A 19,351-nucleotide genomic window follows, 5' to 3' on the forward strand; every position below is an offset into this window, starting at 1 on the left:
TAATTGAATTCAAGGGAGTGCATAACACAATCTGAAGTCAAAGAGGTTAGCACAGAATGGTCCTTTTAAAAACTCATTCTTGTGCCTGACTGTCCAAGTAATTGCCACCATCCCTGAGGGAAAATAATTACTAGTATAAATAAATATTTTCTTCAAAGTCCCAGTTCTCATTTTAAGTTTGCTAAGAGCTAATTCTGGTGCTTTATGCACACGATAGCTCTTGGAAATTATCCTGTAAGCATGTGGAAAAAAATCTGAGTGAAATGGGTAAATTATCCACGAAGCACTGCTACATAAACACGATCCAGAAATGTTGGATCTGGTCATCCCTAGATAAGTGATATGTAGTTCTGCCAAAAGCCTTCAAGTGAGTGGTCCTTCCTAATATCCTTCATCTCTGATAAACAGCTTTCAAAGCTGCACCCATTTCATTTTACCCTTCATATTGTTGACTAGGTCCTTTCTTGCTCTTAGGATCAAAAGAAGACACCTTACACTGAATGAGATTATTGGCCCATCTAGCTCAGTATTGCCTAAATTGACTGCCAGCTGCTGTTCATGGCTCCATGGAAATGCTGGGGGTTGAAATTGGGACCTTCTGAATGCAAAGAAGACCTCCTATCATTGAGCTATGGTCCTTCCTGGGTAGGCCACAATCTCAGTACTGCTGACACAGTAAGTATCCTTTTGCTTGTCTACTTCTGGTTTGACTTTTTGGGAAATGTAGTCACTTGCAGCTTCCATGACCAGGGTGCTTCTCCCTTATCTTCTTCACCTCTTTTCCCTGGCATGGACCCTGCCCTTGCATGGCCACAGTGTACTGGACACACACACTGACTCTATCCTATAAGAATCAAATAAGTTAGGACAGTTCCAGTTTTCAGATGGAGTTTTGATTCTGTTGAATATTCTCCATGAGGTATCTTCTGGGTGTGAAACAATAGCCTAGGCTTGTGCTTGGGATCTGCATGAATCCTGAATCTTGAGCCAAATTGGGGTGCACCTCAGAGGGATTTTGAGTTTGTCAGAGATAGAGCAGGATTTGGAACTACTCAGCATGAGCCGAAATGAGAACTTCTGAAGTGCCTTGTGGTGATTTCGCAAACCAAATCTATATGCTGTAGACAAGTGTCTGTTAAAAAAATGACATTGAGGGAGCAATCCTATAGCAAAATCCACTGGGATAAAAGGGTTAGGATCCAGCATATCGCCAGCTGAATTGGGAGGTCCCTGGCACAGCTGAACTAGGCTGGCTTAACTCCCTCATCCTTGGCTCAGCCAGAGATACACCAGTGTATCGCCTCCATCCTGACTCAGTTGGGAGTCAGTTGGCTGAGCTGAGTGCAATGGATCGTAAACTGATTTAAGCTCTGAAAAATGAGTGCTATAGTGGCATGGTGGGGGAGGAACCAAAGAAGGGAGCCCTAGGCTGGATCCTACACTGATTCAGCTCAGTCATGTGACGTGTAAACTAGGTATAAGTTAAGGCAGCAAAAAGGGTGGTGCACCTCAAACAATATTTCAAAGGCTTCTTTTCCCTCTGCCAGTCTGAAGCCTGCTCAATCAGCAGTAGGCCCACTGCTGAATAGAGTTTGGATCTGGTGTAACTTTACGCTGTCTTAACTTACACTGGCTTGCTTTATGCCAGGTTCTTGTATATAGGGTTAATCTCTAAATATCTCTAAGATTACCATATAAGGTAAACACAAGGGAGGGATAATGAGGGAAAGGAAACCATGGGGGGATGGTGGAGGGAAAGCTCTATGTGACAGACAAGCCTGTAATCACAGGGTATGATTTTATCCAGAAAGTGCAAGTTTTTCTAGTTCCCCGCATCAACTCAACTTTAAAGGAACCATGTTAGTAACCTTTGCCATTTCATTCCATGAAGTAATTCCTCAGATGGGCATGAGCATTAAAATGTTTCAAGTCAAATTGCTCCCATCCCTAGTCTGTCAATTGTACAATAAGTCACTTCAGGACAAAATATACCAGAATTATTTAACATTCTTGGAAGAGGGTGGGAAAAGGTATTTGAAAACTTTATCCTTTCTTTGTTTTGGCTTGGGAACTCTCAGCTGCTTGTATCCAATGACTTGAATCTGGTTTCAGCAGAATGTCCTTTTCAGAAGGTTGCATGGTATCAATAGCTTTGCTTTTTCCTTTGTAATGGTAATCTCTTCTAAAATATTAATCCCTGATCATCATTCCTTCTGTGTCATCCCAGAGACAAGACCCAGGAAAACTGCTCTGGCACATAAAAACTAAAGACATTTGAGTAGTTCCAAGTATACCTCTTTAATGTGCAACGTGAGACCATTTTGGGTGGAGAAACTTACAAACATCCATTCTGGTCTTGTGCACACTCCTCCTTACTCACTCTGCTGTCAAGAAATGGATGAGTCCATATTTTAAGACAGGCCAAGAAGGTTTCTGCATATTGAAAAAAATTCAATGCAGTGCAGTATGGGATAGCTTCAAGTTTGTTCCCTTGGAAGTTTTGCTTCTCCCACAATTGTTATTATAATTTGTTAGTCACTTTATCTTGCCCAGATGTACTCAAAGTGACTTTCAAGCAAACAACCAGACAACATCCCCCTCCCTGATGCCTTAAAACCAAGGAGAAAAAGAAATACATTAAAATCATCCCACCCACTTCTTAGGTCATAGAGGAAAGTTTTTGCCTGGTGCCTATAGGTGATGGGATGTTGCGATTTGATTAATGCGTCTGACAGAAATAGCAGAGTGATCCAATTGGCTATGGTGGGGTTGTGCTGGAGTTGTGATGCACCCATTCCCCCTTTCCTGGATGAAACACTACAGGACATTTCTGTTTATGCATAGGCTGAAACCCAGTGGTGCGATTAGGTAATTTTAGCTCTGAACTTAATGGTCTTCTGCTCTCCCCCTATTTAGGTTGTAATAGGTATTACTTGCTTCAAAATGTGGTAAGAAAGGCTTGCTACATTTAGGGGCCCTCATTTTGCTGAGTGGGAGGGGGCTGGCACAGCTGCCCCAAAATTCTGCTCTGATGTCACACACCACTGCTGAAACCAGAAAAGCTGTTAACTCATAACCACACAGACACACTTTTATTTCTAAGGTCTCTCCTCAAAATACTTCTCTGAAAGGCAGAACAGGGACAGTGATTTCCTAGGGAAGAAAATGCTGTCACACTCTCTGGTAAATGGAAACTTTGGTTGAGATTTTCTTATGTACATTTTTTTAAAAAAAGTAATTTCCGAAGGATTTATTTTGTCTTGTAACTAGTCACACACATTAACTGGCACTAAGATAATATCTTTTGACCAGCTTTGCTGGTAAATCACTGGGCTATGTAATTGACTTTTGTGCAAAAATTATGCATTATAATCTCTGGAAGAAATAAAATGGAAACATGTTTAAACACTTCCTTTTCTAAATGCTTTGGAGGGGGCCCCCTCTCCCACTGCTAGGGATAGAAGGATTTGTCAGTTTTCTCATTCTCCCATCTTAAATGCAGTTCTCCACATTTCTGGAGCAATTTGATTTTTTTAAAAAAAATATATTCTCATGAAAATTCACCAGCATTTTACTACACATTTTTCCTAATAAACACATTTTTGTATGTAGGTTTGACTAATGTACATTTCTGCAAGCAATCCCCCCTAGTATAACACATTTTTGTAGGTTATATTCACTAATATATTCATTTTTGTGCATACTTTCCCATTGTATACGTATTTTTTGCAAACATTAATTGGTTGGAGAACATCACAAAAAATGAATAAGTGCAATGTTTTAAGGATGGCTGTGTTTCAGCTCTTATATTGTTTCAGAAATTGCACATTTGATACATTCATTTTAATATATGAGCTTAATCAACGTAATCAAATTTCTCTCCCAACCCTATCTGGTAGTTCATTGTAGTTCAAATGAGGGGGAAATAGAAGCCTCAATTTCATTTTGTAAGTGGCATTCATTTTTTTCTTGGTGGAGCTAAAGGCTTTTGAGATGAAGACAGGCAATTGGATTCATACACATTGACCTCACAATTTCAGGGTTCTTAAGAGGAACAGGTATAGATTTTGAGAAACATAAAGTTACATTTTCTGGGGTTGTTTTTGTTTTTTTATAAAAAAAGTTTTAGCATCAATATTGCTGTTCTGAAGCAGAGATGGAAAGCAGAATATTTTCACTCCAAGAACAATGATTAGCTTATAGAACTTCTCATCAATTTCTCCCTAAGATATCTTCATAAAAAGTAAGAGAAATGCAAACATCCTATAACAGGAACAATATTTCCTTTAAATGGTCCCCAAAGCACTTCATTTCATTTTTACTTCCTGTAGCCTGAGCCACCCCAAGTGCTTCTGTCAGGTAACAAAGTGGTTTATGTTGATTTAAACCCCACCTTGCCCTCTCCTTGGCCGCCAAAAGTCACAAAAATATTTTCAGTTACTTCCTGAGGACACGCAGCCTTATGGGTCTTTGGTGTGCCATTGAAGAACTGAGCTACTGTATGGACAGTAAGCTTATGAGGGTGTTCCTGGTTATCTTAAATATTGTGATGGAACATAGTCATAGGAAGGGGGAGGTACTTTGAACAGCAGATAAGGGAAGCAGGGGGAACACCCTCCATAATGGCACAACAGAGATAAAGGCTCTGTCCCAGTCTGTTCCCTCCTGTTTTCTAGTTTTCTACATGTGAGGAGATTTTTGTAGAGGAACATGACACATACAGCCAGTTACTATCTGAAGTGCCACAGTCCACTCTATTCAGACCTCTCAGGGTCTGAGTTTCAAGGGATGTGACCTGGGACATTGTAAAGAGGGAACAAAGCCTGGCTCCACTTCTGTGGTGACTCACAAGCCTGAAATCGCAAAATGCAATTAAATACATCGCTTCTATTGCTATCCTAATGAACACTCTGCTAGACCTTCAACTACTTGTCTATTATCAGGTGATGACATGCAGACCAAAATTTAGAATACTTTCCCTCAACCTGCTGCCTTTTAATTCCCATCAGCCTTGGCAATTGGCTATGCCAGTTGAGGCTGATGAGAGTTGTCATCTAAAACATCTGAAGGGCACCAGGTTGAAGAAGGCTGTTTTAGAAGGGGTCGTGCCTTTTGGATAAGTATCTATAACTGACTCTGATAAGGTTTGCAAAAAAAGAAGAAGCATAGCCTGGGCTTGAACTTTTAAATAGCTATTTGATACAGAAACATAACATTATTTTATAGTTGGAAGGGGCTAATGGCTTGGCAAATGCCTTTCGAGATATTGCCAACGAAAATAACAAGATTAATATGAGTGTTTGCATTTATCCAGGGTTAGTCAGCTGGTTGTTGTTTTTTAAATACCCTCATTGGAAATCGATTCATTATTCAGAAGTACCTACTGACTCTCAAATGTTACAGTACCAGTGGAGATTGAGAGTTGGTATATATTGTTAAATTTATACAGATGGTGCAGTATCCCATGAAGTTTGGGAAGAGCATTAATTAAATAATATACCACTTGATGAAACCTCAAAGTTTTTATAAATGCACTCATTGTATGAGAAGACCTTGCAACAGGCCTACCCTGAAACCACGAAGCAGCTTTATTCAGAAAGGCATCAACAGCCATGTTTATTTGTGAACAACAAATCAACAATTCAGCCTAGCAGTAAGTGAGGCTTACGTTCAAGCTGGTTCCCATTTATGCAGGGAATCACCCTCAGGGAGGGGTTTGCAATAGACGCTGCCCCAACAACTGGTGTTTTATTTTTAAGTCTTAAAAAAGTATTATATGTATTTTCAGAAACTGAAAAATAAAGTTAACAAACAACCACTTTTCAGTTTCTGAAAATACATATAACAAATAATCACCACATACCCACACCCCCAAGAAATATTCCATGGATGTAAAATGTAACTAATACAGTCAAACATTCATAGGTTTGAATAATAATTTAGAACTGATTTCAGCAGTTTGGGAGCTTCCACTCTCCAGCTTTGGGGCTTCCATATACATTTGCATCTCTGCATAGAAACTATCATGTTTGAATATGATGCAAATCAGCGTCCTCATTTGTCCTCTCTTTTTGGTGATACCTAAGTAGCCATTCTGCTCTGCTCTCAGCAACAACTGCTACATCTTGACATCATGATGCTGAATGTTTCCTTACCTTGCCAGCAGCCAGTTGTCAAGACTTGAGAAAGTTATCATAAGTTATCACCTTAAGCTCAAAGGCCAAATGTGCCCCCCAGCCTTCTCTGTCCCTCAGATAGCGGCAGACTTTGGGCTCCCAAATGTTAGTGGCGCCCTGTACGATTCTAAAATTTGGCACTTCCTGCCTCTTGCACCCCATTCTGCATCACTGTTGCAGCTCCCACTGTGGTGCCAGTGCCTAGTGCAGCTGAACTGGTCGTGCTACCCTAAAACATCCTTTGCCTCAGGTTATCCCCAGGCCACACCCCATATTATTTTCCCCAGGCCACATCCCTCCCCACAGAAGTGGTTTTAGGGTAGCACAACTGGTTCAGCCACACTGGCTGCCATGCTGCAGGGGGCACCACAGCAATGGTGTAGAACCAAGAGGTGGGGCACTTTTAGCACTGCACAGGGCACTATCGAAATTTGAGAGCCTGAAGTTCATCACTGTTGCATGGCTCTGCTTTGACACTCGTTGAGTGTTTTTGCTGAGCTGGAATGTGTCTTTGAATTTGGACTGTGTTTCTTGTTTACCTGAATGGAGGACAGAAGTGTGTGTGTGTGTGTGTGTGTGTGTGTGTGTGTGTGGAAACCAAGTTAGATTATGAAGGTAACATTCAGATTCATAGCTTTGCTCACTTTTTCCTCCAGCCTCTCAGAAGTTGCCTAAATGGGAATGAGGCCCTTGGACTGAAACTTGCTCCTCTTCCCTGCAGTGAGTGATACAAAGTGTGGAGGGGTTGAGTTGCCTTGGAGGGCAAGGTTATCAGCAGCTACTCTCTTGCACTGTCAGAGGCAGTATGTCTTGATAATCAGCTGCCCCTCTTTTTCCAGGGATGTCCCTGATTTAGAGAAGCCTTCCTGGTTACTGATTTGATCCTGCTTTCCCTTAGGATGTCCCCATTTTCACTGGAGAAATGTCAGAGGGCGTGGTAGGATGCCCCTGTTTCCATTAGAGAAATGTTAGAGGGTACAGAGTTATCTGACCCCCGAGCCATCTGAAGGCAATCCTGTATAGAGAAGGGTTTTTTTTAAATGTTTAATGTTTAATGTTTTATTATGTTTTTATATATGTTGGAAGCTGCTCAAAGTGCTGGGGCAACCAAGTAAGATGTGTTGGGTATAAATAGTAAAATTATCATTATGGAATGGGGCGTCCCTATTTTCAATGGAGAAACATTGGAGGGTATGGACCAGTTGCTGGGAATCACAAGCGGGGAGTGGGCTTCTGTGCTCAGTTCCTTCTTGTGGGCTTCTCATAGGCATCTGGTTGGCCACTATGAGACCAGGATGTTGAACTAGAAGGGGCTTTGGCCTAATCCAGCAGGACTCTTCTTATGTTCTTATGTTCAGAGTCGGATGCATATATAATATCTGGTTCCAGCCTCAGAGGCCACAATGCAACACAGAGCTAAGTGTCTATAAGCCAGCTGATTTCAAAGGGCTTAAGTGTTCTTAACGCTGCATTGGATTGTAGCCAGTGTCCATAGATCTGATCAGACATTATGGCACAGAGTAAAAGAAAAAGTCAATACTCACCAAGCGAGGTGTATGCATGGGGGAAGGGAGCTTTTCAAATTCCTCGTCCATCCCTATACCCCAAGTAAGCTTCCCTTCTCTGTAGAATTGGCATGGCTTTTTTACAAGAAGGTCCAGTCCCAAATGCTGACAAAACAGCACAGCTAAACACAAATGCACATCTTTGTTTCAAAGTTTGCTGCTGCCAGGTGTGCATGGGAGAAATCAATTAATTTTGAGCATTTCTGATTGTATGTTAAAAAGAGTGCATTGGTCTGTGTGTTCAAAATCAATTGTCAAAACGATTGAGGATTAATAACTCTGGAATCCTAACCTTTTATGTTCCTGCAAGGCCATGTAATAGGATGATTCAAGATCTGATGCCATATTTCATTAGTACCAGAGAGGGAAACAGATTAGGCTTTACCAGAGCTGTGTAAATAACTTGTAATAGTATGGATACTTCTAATACTGCAAATAATGAATAATGCATTTGATGTATTTTGCCTCATGTTCTCCTATTTCAGTAGTGGTTCACAACACTGTTTTGCTTTGTTTTGTTTTGTTTTAATTGAATCAGTGCCTCAGTTTTAACATTTCATGATGGGTTACTTTGTGGTGGTGGATCACAAGCCACATCAGGCTGAAAAACTTTAGTGAACAAAATAAGTGAAGTGTTTCTACAGTTGACCCTCTGAATATGGCATAAATGGCAAACACATATGCTCATTTGCCATTGCCTTTAACTCCTATTTTGGATCACCCAGCCTTTTGCTTTAATGATGAACATCACAAATTCCTATTGTGGAGAAAAAGGTGAATCTATACAACTAAATATATTTTGCCCAAAGGTCAACCCATTTTGGAAAACTTATATAACAACAACAACAACAACCATAATAATAACCACAATTATTTTATTATTTATACCCCACCCATCGGGCAAAAGATGTGCTTTAACAGTTGCACTGGCTCCTGGTGGAGTATAGGGTCAGGTTCAAGGTGCTGGTATTGACCTTTAAAGCCCTTTTTGGCTTAGGGCCCTCGTATCTATGGACCGCCTCTCCTGGTATGCCCCACAGAAGACCTCAAGGTCCATGAATAACCATAGTTTGATTTCCTTAGGGCCCAGGACCTCTAAACTATCTTCCACCAGGGCCAGGGCTTTTTCAGTGATGGCTGTGACCTGGTGGAATGCTCTGTCCCATGAGACTAGGGCCCTTTAGGGTTTAACCTCCTTCCATTGGGCCTGTAAGACAGAGCTATTCCACCTGGCCTTTAAGTTGAATTCAGCCTGATCTTTTATTTCTCTTCCCTTCCCCTCCCCTTTTTATGAAGATCACCTGCTCTGAGACCCCACAGCAAATTCTCCTCTGGTCTCCTCGCTGGCCCAAGTAGGACCAATTCAGCCACCTAGCCCTGGGGAATATCTGATTGATTTTTGAATTTTATTGTTATTCATGTTTTTATTTTTATGCTGCTTTTATAATTAAGTGTTTTAAAGTGTTTTACATTTGTTGTTAGCCACCCTGAGCCCGGTTTTTGAACTCGGAAGGGCGGGGTATAAATAAAAATTATTATTATTATTATTATTATTATTATTATTATTATTATTATTATTTAATTGGCTCCAGCTCAAGCAAGTATATTCCTACTCTATAAAGGAGAAGGGCTCCATTGCTTGACATTTTTAAAATCCTTTTGTTCATATGTAATCTCCAGTCAAAGTGGCCTAGCTTCTAATATATACAAATATCTACTCAGTATAGAATCTGGCTCCTCCCATGGACTGAGATTAGTTTGAGAGAGTAACCCAGGTATTCAGATAGAGGAACATGACTGGAAAATGTTGTGGTCCAGAGCCCTGTTAAAAACCATATCTGCAAGAATACAAGAAGTTACTCTAAAAATGCACAACTCTAATGCCAACCCCAGCCCTGGCACTCCACTACTTGGAAGGGGGCAGAAATCCCTCAATTATTGATAAGTCCTTAGTATTCATGCTCCTAGCTGCACCAGATTCACAGTTGCTTCTCATTGGAAATCTAACCTACCACCCCAGCTCTCAGGAGGAGTGGCTTGGAAAGATTTTAGAACACCTAACACAGCAAAGAAGAGCCCTCAGACTTTAGAGGCAAGTCAAAAATAGACTGTTTTCATTTGATGTGGCATGAATTCTTTTCCTTTGTCAACTCAGATGCAAACTCCACTGAACCTCCAATTTCCCAGGTTACTATGTGGAGAGGTTTTGTAGAAGATTAGCTTATTTTCTTATTCCTCTCCCTGCTCATTCTATTTATGATCACTAGGTAAAACTTACTATGCTTTATTATTATTCCCCTTACTGTGAAAAGTCTATGTGTAACTTATGCTTCTTCTCTAATAACAAAATTATGATTTCTTTTTTCCCAAAAAATAATGTTAGTGAGTTTGATTCCAGATTATTCTGTAACTACCTACTCAAGATGTAAACTCCATTGAGTTCAAAGGGACTTACTCCCAATTGAAGACTGCAGCCTGATAAACCCACAAGCCTAAAATGGGGCGTGTGTGTGTGTGTGTGTGTGTGTGGCACTCATCTCCAAGTATTGACCAGTACCCCCTCCTTTTTAGGCATGTGAATATTTCAGATTGCAATCCAATCACACTTCCTAAGGGAACTGAGTTGTTCAGCTGTGTGAAACCCACTTCCAAATCATGATACTACTTTTCATTCAGATATATATATATTAAAATATATAAAAAGCAGTGTGTGTGTGTGCATGTGTGTGTGTCTGTAATATGGCTTTCCTCTTTGTTCTGCTTGTTATTTAGGGCTGTGCTGATGGACGTTCTGAAACCAGCCGTGAAGGTTTTGATGGGGCAGCAGTGAAAATTATGTTTCCTTTTGATCCATTATTTTTGCTTCTGTTTATATATATTTCTTTATGGGAAACCCACAACACATTTTCCAGCGAAATGCACACGTACAGTCTCAGGAGCCCAGAGTACCATTTAACTGTCATTTCCTTTGATTAACCTTCACCTGATCCTAATCCCACTCCCTTAGGCAATTTCCCTTCCCTTTGTCCTGCCATTTAAATACCACTCTCTAGCAGGTGGGCCTATCTGTCATTAGAGGCCTGCCTATGTAATCTATATGTGCATTTTTGGATGCCACAATGCCAGCTTAGCTACTGTGAGGCAAACAAGGAGCTGCTGTGGGCTAGTGTTATAATCGCAAAGGGGTGTTTGCAACACATTGAGAGGCGATTCAAACTGGAGGAAGGAATATGGTATAGTCCTCTCCTAGGCTAGTACTGTCTCAGAACCCACATGGATAGCAGTCTTTATATGAGGGCACACTGCCAACATTTCCCCACATATGGAAAGCTTGTATGACCAGGGTGGGGGGACAGAATCTGGGGCTGAAGGTTTTTCAAACTTTACATTTCCCTGCATACATTTTGCTGTGGAAGAGACCTATTTGAAAGATGATAAAGCATGACTTTTTGCTTGCTTGAACGAACCCTACAAAATTTGCTCTCAGCAGTTCCCCTCTGATAAACTTTTGCTTCTAGAAAATAGCCTTTAGTTACAGCCCAGGGGTACGCATGATGTTGGATCCAGACAAGCAGCACATTTACTCGGAAATAACCTCTACTATTATCAGTTGGGCTTACTCTCAAATAGGTGTGCATCGAATTGCAGTCAAACGGCATTTAAAACTCAGTGCAAATAATATGGAGTGGGGTAACAGTGTAAGATAAACCTTCAAATAATTACAATTACTTGTATCCAATCTAAGCTACATGCACTTAGGTTCCATTGAATTCAATGACTAAGTTCACCACTGATTTCAATGGATCAGAAACACAACTAATTACTCTAGATATAAGTATTTATTTTAATTTCTAGATTGCACTGCCGTCATTCTTTCATTTGAAACATATTGCTTATGTTGTGCTTTAAATGCTGTTATTCTGCTTGCATTGGTTTTTAGGTAAAAAAATGTTTTAAGTGTTTTAATTATCGTTATAATAGTTTAATGATTTAATTGTATATTGTTTGAACTCTGTGTGAATCACCCAGAGGACTATGTTGATTGAGATGTCAACAAATGTTCTAAATAAATTTAATTGTCAAGGTTCTTTGCCATATAGAGGGAGTTCATATTCTGATCTCTCCCAATTTGAAGTTACGGTAGCTCACATCACTAGTTTCCAAACTCATCCTTGGGAAGGTTCCTCTGAAGAATTTCATTATTCAACACTGATATACAGATCAGTTTTCAAGTCACTGATCTATGCAAAATTATTTCAAATCCAGATCCTGAGAAGTGGATCACCATTTCAGGGCCTTTTGTGCTTCTGTGCATCCAGTAGGAAACACATGGGGAATTTGTTAATTTATAGGTTGACTTGTAGCTTGGGATGGAAGATAATTTCATTCAGTCTGGATTTCAAAGTCAAACCCATCTAATCCATGGTTCCCAGACTTTTATGTGGATAAAATTATCATTCAGATAGTGCACTTCTCTAAAATTTGTGATGCCATTTTTATTCAAACATGTGTGCATTGTAAGAGAAATGCATACAATTTAGAGATGATGGATGCACAAAAATATATATTTTAGGGGGTAAATATTTTTTAGTGGAAGGTACATGCAAAATGAGTATACAGTGGTACCTTGGTTCTCGAACTTAATCAGTTCTGGGAGTCCATTCAACTCCCAAAGCCATTCAAAAACTGAGGCACAGCTTCTGATTGGCAGCAGGAGCTTCCTACACTCAAGCAGAAGCCATGTCAGATGTTTGGCTTCCGAAAAACGTTCGTATTTTACTTTTGGAACATTTTCTTTTGGGTTTGCGGCATTCGGGAGCTGATTTGTTTGGGAGCCAAGCCATTCAAGTACCAAGGTACCACTGTATTGGGAAAAATGCAAATCTTTTAAATGAAAAAAAACATTAAAAATCTACAGAAAACCATATGGAAAGAAGTTAAGATCAAACATATGTGTATGAAACTGAAGTGGGGGAAAAATAAGGTGATTTGTCTAGCACTTGCAGTAACCCAACCTGGGACTTCAGACTTCAACAGGTTATCTGCCAGGAAGTTTAATGTGCTTAGGAATTGACAAGTTATATTTACCCTTGTAGAAATTATTGCCACATCTGTAGAACAACAGCAACAACCAAAGACTCTACACCCAGCCGGTTTCTGATAGACTCAGTAGATGAAACTGAGGATCCAGTTGTGGTACCAGGGCAATGTGCTGAAAGATAACTATTGTTTTTAGAGTGTTTCTCTTTTGAGCTAAACATTTTAGGTTGATTCAGTAAGCAAATTCATTGGTATGAATGCTTAGATTCTAATGCCTTTACACCTATTCATTCATTACACATACCTTGCTTTTCCTCAGCCTAATGATGGTTCCCAGGAGACCTCCTACCCAGTCATCTTATAGGTCAACCCTGCTTTGGTTCAGCAGTAGAAGTGCATCTATATTCATATCATTCTCTGGGTTTTCTCTGCTGTATTCTGCTGCTCCAAGCTCTTTCAGCAATCATCTTTCATTGACCAGCCATTGCATTTTAACCCACTATTTTGGAATCTATGAACTGGATACAATGCCTGTTTAAAAGAGAATATCTCACATTTCTGTTTCTTAAAAAAATCAAAATACAGTGGTCTGTTTTCGGTAGCTATGTGTCATTTTAACAATGTTTTAACAATGAGTCTGTAAGTGACTGTGGAGGCCAATTCTGGATCCACACATCCTTCCACAGTACTCTTACATAGAGTACTGTGGAAGGATGTGTGGATCCAGAATTGGCCTCCACAGTCACTTACAGATGCTGGCTGGGGCTGATGAGAGTTACAGTCCAACAATATATGGAAGGCACCACATTGACTAGCCATATGCATAGGTCTTAAATCTAGTGGCAGACAGCATGGTAGGGCTGCACTGCTCACCTGACCTCCTACTAGTTGCATTCACTGCTGCATAGTGGGAAGGAGGAGGCATTGATGTATCCAGCATGGTGCAAACATATTGGCAGGTTAGTTTATTTTTGTACATTTGCATCACACAAACCCTACCCCCGCCTCACCTCTCCCTTTATCCATCCTGGTAAACAGCAGTGATCCAGCTGGATCGTAGTCAGGTGTGTGGTGCAGCTCCACCACATCTTCTACAACTGCTTAAAACTGAGAGATCTGATTTCAAATCCCTGCTTAGGCAAAAAAAAAAAAAAAGGTTACCAGAATAAGAAGAGTTTGGATTTGATATCCTGCTTTATCACTACCCGAAGGAGTCTCAAAGCGGCTAACATTCTCCTTTTCCCCTCCTCCCCCACAACAAACACTCTGTGAGGTGAGTGGGGCTGAGAGACTTCAGAGAAGTGTGACTGGCCCAAGGTCACCCAGCAGCTGCGTGTGGAGGAGCAGGGACGCGAACCCAGTACACCAGATTACGAGTCCACTGCTCTGAACCACTACACCACACTGGCACCACTCTAGATGTCCTTGGCCCATTTATTGCCTCTCAGCCTAGTCTATCTCTGAGAAAGAAAACAACTATAGGTGCTCTTCCTGAACTATTCGGACAAGACCAGGATAAAAATAAAATAAATTGATTAAGATTATGATAAACACAACTGTTGAAGGACTTTTATGCCTGCAAAACCTGGTGGATAATCATTTGGGGAGATACCCACAGAGAATATCGGTTGATTGGTGGTATTCTAAATCTAGTAATAAATATTATGGATATAATACTATGGAAATATTATGGATATAAACTCACCACATATTTTGGTCTGGATCCTGATTTAGTATGCTGGTAAACCACCCCCCTCAGCCTGAGGTTATTGATAGGTTGCCTGATTCAGCTCATGTCAGTCTCTTTCTCTCCCACCTTCCCCCTGATTCAGTTTGGAGAATTCTCTCCTTTGTTACTGGGAATTCCCCCCACCTTTTCAGAAAAGTGGGTGATAATTGCAGCAGCCCCTCCAGTGAAAAACACCTGCCAAATCACAAGCATATAGATCCAAGGGCATTTATTCTAGGCATTTAAAGTCTGGTTTTTTATTTTTAAAAATCTGTTGTTTGCTTGGAGTTGGTGGAAATTTGGTAGACATTCTGAGGGCTCAATTTCTGCCAAAGTTCAGAAAGATACCTATAGTGGTTTTCTGCACAAGGACTGCTTTCACAATTTTGTGTAAGTAAAAAAGGAATCACTTAATTTTTCCATGTGCTTTTTGGGCAATTGGTCTGAAAACTGTGGCCACAAGAGGGGTTCCCTTGGGTAGGAAACCTGCCAAATTGCTCAGATCAGCCCAAGTACTGGACACTTTTAAAGCTTATTTTGTTCTGGGAAAACTAAGAGAGATTTACTTTCCATGTAAAATGATCACAAGCTTGATCTGTCAGTCAAGACAAAGCTGTTCCTTCACTATCTCCCCATTCTGGTGTTTGTTGTCTCTTTGGCCATCATTCTACCTGGGTGCTGTGATAAGGTTAGATTCTTTCTTTGGTTTTCAGCACATGCATCCCTGCATTTACCGGTATTTATTTTTTAAAATCTGAATTGTTGAAGCACTACAAAGTACTTCCATCTAAGGCATCTCACTTCACCTCAGGATGAGGGGATCATGTCCAAATGTGTCTGAATGTCATGCATATCCCCAAGAAATACTACTTTAAAAAAAAACTTCTACAGTGGTACCTCAGGTTAAGTACTTAATTCGTTCCGGAGGTCCGTACTTTACCTGAAACTGTTCTTAACCGGAAGCACCACTTTAGGTAATGGGGCCTCCCACTGCTGCTGTGCCGCCGCGACACGATTTCTGTTCTCATCCTGAAGCAAAGTTCTTAACCTGAAGCACTATTTCTGGGTTAGCGGAGTCTGTAACCTGAAGCGTATGTAACCTGAAGCTTATGTAACCTGAGGTACCACTGTATTATATATTGTAAGTTGAATGAAGATGAGAGTGTCAATGATGAGCAGTGCCGCTCTGGTTGTGAGAACATCAAGAATACCATGTCCTATGCAGCTCAGGACCAAGATACCTGAAAGATTACCTCATCCTTACAGTATATACCCAACCAATTACCATACTCTGCAGGAAAGCACATCCAGCAAGTATAATCTCATCAGATAACCCACCACACACCTCTTTATCCTGGATTTAGACACTTTAGGTGTCTATTTTTGTGATTGCAAGTTGATACTGTGTTTTAATGTTGTAACCCACACTGGGACCTTGGGGTGAAGGATGGGTTAATGATGTTAATGATGATGTGAGTTTGGGGGGTGGGGTTAGGCAGTATGCCTGAGCCTCTTCCAATTCTTGGATTCAGCAATGATTCAATTGTTTGAATAGCCAAACTAGCTTCCTGGTGAGGTAAGGTAGAGGTAAAGGGACCCCTGTCCATTAGGTCCAGTTGTGGCCGACTCTGGGGTTGTGGTGCTCATCTCGCTTTAGGCCGAGGGAGCCGGCATTTGTCCGCAGACAGTTCTTTCGGATCATGTGGCCAGCATGACTAAGCCACTTCTGGAGAACCAGAGCAGTGCACAGAAATGCCGTTTACCTTCCTGCCAGAGTGGTACCTATTTATCTACCTGCACTTTGATGTGCTTTCGAACTGCTAGTTTGGCAGGAGCAGGGATCGAGCAACGGGAGCTCACCCCGTCACAGGGATTTGAACCGCCAACCTTCTGATCGGCAAGCCCTAGGCTCTGTGGTTTAACCCACAGCGCCACCCGAATCCCTGGTGAGGTAATGGCCCCCTAAGTACGGGTTGTTAAGGTAACCAAAGGAAGTGGCTCTGTGCCAGAGGACAAATGGGTGGGCCCCCTTCCCTTCCCTGGCCTGTTGGTGAGAAGGACAAAGGCCAGACTTGTGTGAGAGAGCTTGAAGCAGATGGCAGGCTGAAGTCTATGAGGGAGAGCCATGCTTGATTTCTGTTGGAATCCAAGGCTGTGACTATGGGAGAAGCAACAGTGTTAATCCTGGGGGCCCCTCCATCACAGCCTAAGTTTGTATAGATGTGTAAATGAACCATATATCCTAAAGACTCCACTGTCCCTCAATCCCAGGAAACCAAAGTCTGGGTAAGTGCCTGGAACCCCTGGTATCTCACACTGCTTTGAGAATGGGGTGAGATGCAACAATAATATTGATACTGGACATCTAAAGTGGTGACACCTACCCTTTGGAATTCTCTCCTGCTACATATTAGGCAGGCACAATATTAACTGTCATTACAGTGTCTGTTGAAGACTTTCTTCTTTCAACAAGCCTTTTACCTGAAAAATTTTATTTCAATGGGCTTCTGCACTGGATTTGAAATTCCTTTTATTTTTGGATTTGTTTTAATTTTTTATATGCAATTGTTTAAACTACATGCAGTTCTTTTATTTTTGATGCTTTTATTGTGAAAGTGCTTTGAGATGCTTCATAGGAAGTGATTAATAAATGAAATAAATAACAAAAATGAAATGCAGTAAATAACAACCTTGTCATATAGGAGAAGGGGGAAGTGCAGAGACTGTGTGAGAGGCAAACAACTTCCTTCCCCATCACAGGATTTTTGTGCCTTCAAAGCAATTCTATTTAATTTCAAAATTGTAGGGCCAGATGCTGAAACAGCATCTGTACCCACAAAGGTCAATGATATTGATAGTGTCTGCCTTCTCCCAGGAAGTTCATCAATGAGCAAATTCAAGTGATCTTTCTCCATCAGCCTCAGCTCAGCTTGTAACATCTTTCTCTCTCTTTTGAAAAAGGGAGATGTGTTTCTAATGAAGCTATGCACTGATGGATGGAATGGAAACAAATATATTAGAGATATATTTGGCATTATTCCTGTAACATCAAGTAAGGGGTTAATGTGAGCCAGAAACTCATTTTTTAATGCTGGTCCTGGGAAATGTGAAATAACAATGAAGATGAGGTGGCAGGTTCAGCACTGACACAAGGAAGTGTTTGCAAAATTTATTTATTTTATTAAAAGACCTAAGAATGGTCCCATATTGCAAAAAATGAGGTAGCATCTAAATGTAATACACAATAAAAATTGAAAATAATGTTAGTGAATTGTACAATGAACATAATTTAAAATATAAAAAAATGACTTAAATCATTGGCCACAAGGAGTCTAGCAAGGAAAGAATGCAAAGGTTGCAGCAAGATGCACCTCAATGGATATACACTGGTGTGGAGCCACCACCAAAAAGGTCCTTGTATGAACCTCCACACTACACACCTCATTTAACATAGGAAACACCAGGACAACTTTTTATGATGAATGCTCCTACTAACTATGACATTTGATATGTGATGCCACCTTCACACATGTAAGTTATTGATGTTGCAGTGATCAAACGCTGAACATGCCTGTGTGGTCTGGAGATGAAACCAAAGGTTTTCATACATATTTTTTGTAAACTGCTTTGAGGGTTTTTTGTTTTTTATTTTACAATGAGGCATCGTATAAATTTGTGAAATATGTAAACACACACACACACACACACACACACACATGCCACATTTTCTCCAAGGAACTCAAGGTTGCATAAATTATTTTCTCCTCTTTCATTTTTTCCCTTTTGAGGTAGGCTACACTGTGAAAGACAAAGGGAGAGAAAGTGGTCCAAGGTCATCCTGTGAGTTTTATGGTTAAGTGGAGATTCAAAACCAGGTCTTCCCAGGCCTAGCCTGACATTAATTGTCACACCATGCTGGTTCTCAAGTCACATCAATGCTATGCATTCAAAGTGGGCACCATTGCCATTCGAAGAGAACAAGGGAGGTGTTCATGGTGAGTTCTGGCACCTCCTTTTCTAGAAAACTAGGACTGCTCAGCACCATTAACAAACTACAGTCCTTGGGATTCTTAGGCGGGAGCTGTGACTCTTAATGTGTTATGGAAGTACTTTATGGTATGGATGTGACCTCAGCATGAACCCAGGCCTCTCATAATGCTCAGCAGGTTAATCAACCACAGTATCCTCTCAACATTCATCTCCAGTTCTTAAAGTGCATTGAACTGTTGCATGTAGGTTCAGCAGTTTGGGCTCCCAAAGCCAACTGCTCTGGTACAGTAAATATATCCAACAATCACATTGTCTTGACCTTGGGATTTTTAATGTGCACATGCACATACCTAGCCAATCTCCAACGGTGCACATGCTGATGTTACTGACCAGAAGAAAACTCTCATTAAAGAGAGATACTCAGCATTATCTCTGAGCACTTGCCAAGAAAACTCACCAAGAATGAAGCAAGAATAACTTGAGCTGGTGAGAACCCACACATCAAATGAACCCAAAGTTGGGTGTTTGTTTGTTTTTTTTTTTTAAAAAAAAGATGCACATGTATTGTAAAATTGTAAACCACACCAAGTGCCTTGGCAAAAAAGGCGATAAACAAACAAACAAACCTGCTACCAAGAGAATATCCTCTCTGCACAAATGAAGTCCATGCAATGGACTTAAAAAATATTGTGAATGCCAGAGAATAAATCATACATCCAATTATGATTACATGCACACCTTTTAAACAAAGATAGGGAAATGGCGGCCCTTCAGAAACTGTAGGACTACAACTCCCAGCTAGCATGGCAGTGATCAGGAATGTTGGGAATTGGAGGGCTGCAGCTTCCCCC

The 19,351-nt window shown here is 40.7% G+C and overlaps 1 long non-coding RNA gene across 1 annotated transcript in view; it reads left to right on the forward strand.

Moving 5' to 3' along the window:
• Positions 1–19,351, forward strand: part of LOC309334064 — a 90,598-nt gene that overhangs the window by 49,633 nt on the left and 21,614 nt on the right. Inside the window, exon 3 of the long non-coding RNA XR_014152825.1 lies at positions 475–675. This is a non-coding gene — a long non-coding RNA (uncharacterized lncRNA). The remainder of the gene's footprint in view (positions 1–474; positions 676–19,351) is intronic.

This window comes from Podarcis erhardii (genome assembly GCF_964252035.2).
Source record: "Podarcis erhardii genome assembly, chromosome: Z".
In the NCBI taxonomy this organism is placed as follows: Eukaryota; Metazoa; Chordata; class Lepidosauria; order Squamata; family Lacertidae; genus Podarcis; species Podarcis erhardii.